Genomic DNA, 2,571 nt, shown 5'->3' on the forward strand with positions numbered 1-2,571 from the left:
CGTGTTCTGTGACAGTCCGGCGAGGTCCGGTTCCGTGTTCTGTGACAAAAGACCGTGAAATTGCAATTGCCGATAAACGCGGAGTTAGAATAACACAGATAGATAATAATGATACTGATAGTGATAACGAGATAAATATGGACTTGATTTGCTGTGTGCAAACATATATATAAAGAACACAATTATAAATTTTTTTTTAATCCTTTAATTGGTTGAATTGGTTGAGTGTTCTATTGATTCGCTTTTGTTGTCTATGACCCCATTTACTTTTTTTTAATCCAAAATAAAATACAAAAGTAATAGTACATTTTATTATCTAATGCAATATTTAGTAGATAAAGAAAAAAAATAACAACAGCGGTTAGTGAATTCATAATTAATACGGCGTTCTTTAATAACAACAAATATAATCATAATACTTTATATTATAGGATGAGTTCAATTATTTTAGATGTAACGGATGATTACAAATGATATAACAGAATTCAACATAATTTAATTATATACTTGGTAAGTGATTTTGTCATGGTAAATGGTAACCCAACTGTTTATACGATGGCTTTGTTAAACAGGTTTGTACAGACAATATTAGAAATATTATCGCGTATAGTAATATAAATTAGTATTAGTATAAATTCACAAATGATTTTTTTTTTTTACCTATTATCATATTTAAAAAATTGAAAATCGTACACATAATATTAATAATAGGTGAATAGGAAACGTGATTTTTTTAAAGTTAAAACAAGTTTAAAAAAAATAGAAAAATATACAATATAAACTTTGACTGCATTGCTCAAAAGTTTATATCAATCGTTTATATTTTGACTAAGGAAAAAATGTATTTGATAATCGACCACTGTTGCAACTATGTTACAAATATGGTAAATACATAGATCGCAATCGGATTTCACTCGGAAATACATAGGATAATTGTCTTAATTTTTGACTAATATAACTTAAATAGTAACTACACTTTATGATATAATAAAAAAAAAAAAAAAGTTATTTCCTCAATCAAATACATATATTTTAAAGAAATGACGACTTCTAAAATCAAAACTATTCTACTAATTATTCATACATTTTACCTACTAGTTAAATAATATTATTAAAAAATAAATAAACTTCCAACGCCTAGTACCTACATTTTAGTATAATAGAGTTATTGAGTGAATAATAATTTAATTAAAAAATTCGAAGTTCAAAATGTTGAATTTAGAGTCCCTGCAAGAGCCGAGCAACCAGAAAAATGAAAACGTCGATTTAGTGGGTGATATTTGGGTTACAAATTGTTACAAATTAAGTACTAATTATTTAAAAAGGTTTGAATTTAAAATTTTGAATTCGGGGTACCAGGCTGACGGACCTACCTAAGCGTTGTCGAAAATAGCATACGGCTTATGCGCATTACCTGCACATTGTATATTCTATAGGGTATCACTTTTATCGAAGTCTGTGCTGCGTTTAGTATGAGTGGCGTTGGCCATGGTGTCAACGGAGACGGCATGGAGATTGATGCAGGAGCGGCTGGTGGCGAGAACTCTGGGTTGGGGAGCAATAGATTGTGTATTGGCGAGGATATCACACCAGTGATGGGTGCTAAACGGAAGGATGTTCCCTCCTCACTCCCTCTCATGATGGTGGGCGACGAGAGCCGGATCGAAGCACGCTTGGCGTACATCAGATCCTCGCTGAAATCAGTCATGACTGAAGCCAGGATTAAGAAGGAGTTAGATCGGGATCCGACGGTCTCATCAAATCCCTCGAAAATATCTTCGACACTGTCTCGCAAATGTTGACGAAGAAGTGGAAATTGAGATCACCCATATCAAAGAAGGCGAAGAGCTATGTGGAGGTGGGCCCAGCATCCAGGGGTATTGGTAGGCCGTAGATGGTTGATGTCGGTACCGACACCCTGCTAACCCCCTACTGGTGGGAGAGCGAGCAGGAGTGCCGGGAGGAGCCGTCCAAGGTCGTATACGTGAGATAGGTGTGGGTGGGCCGCAAGCGCCGGCAATACACCTGGCCTAGGGATGAATCCGCTATGGAAACGGATCCTGGGAGATGGCAGGTAGCTGGTCACAGGAGCAAGACCGGGAGACCTCCCGGCAGAGCAGTGGCTCGCCGCCCGGATCCATCGAGGACAAGTACGAATCAGAGGGCTAAGCCCCCTGCAGTATTAGTGAAGGTGGCTGCTGGTTCATCGTATGCGGACACTGTAACCGGGATGCGCAAGACTAGAGACAGGCATCTGTTAGTTGAGCTAGCCAAAGGTGTTGGATCGGTTGAAGCAGCTGTCTTCTGCCATTGCTACCAAGTTGGGAGAAGCAGTTGGTGCGGTGTCGCACCTTGGTCAGTACGCCGTAGTCGAGGTTGTCAACCTCGATGCGGTGGCGACTGGGGGCGAGGTCCTCCCTGCATTGCGGGTGGCAATACCTGGAGCCGAGGACGATCAAGCCGCCATTTACGACCGGCAGGCTGTTCAAATTACAGGTCTCTGGTCCACTAGATCTGGCTAACAAATCGCGACAGCCAGGATGACCAGAGCTTCTGCTTCTGCCGTAACTC

The 2,571-nt window shown here is 39.6% G+C and overlaps 1 pseudogene; it reads left to right on the forward strand.

The window, feature by feature from the left end:
• The window catches only part of LOC112591540, a 3,382-nt pseudogene extending 1,580 nt beyond the window's left edge, over positions 1 to 1,802 (forward strand).
• Positions 1,803 to 2,571: the final 769 nt, after the last annotated feature.

Source organism: Melanaphis sacchari, unplaced genomic scaffold (genome assembly GCF_002803265.2).
Source record: "Melanaphis sacchari strain LSU unplaced genomic scaffold, SCAv2.0 Contig1396_pilon_pilon, whole genome shotgun sequence".
NCBI classification, from domain to species: Eukaryota; Metazoa; Arthropoda; class Insecta; order Hemiptera; family Aphididae; genus Melanaphis; species Melanaphis sacchari.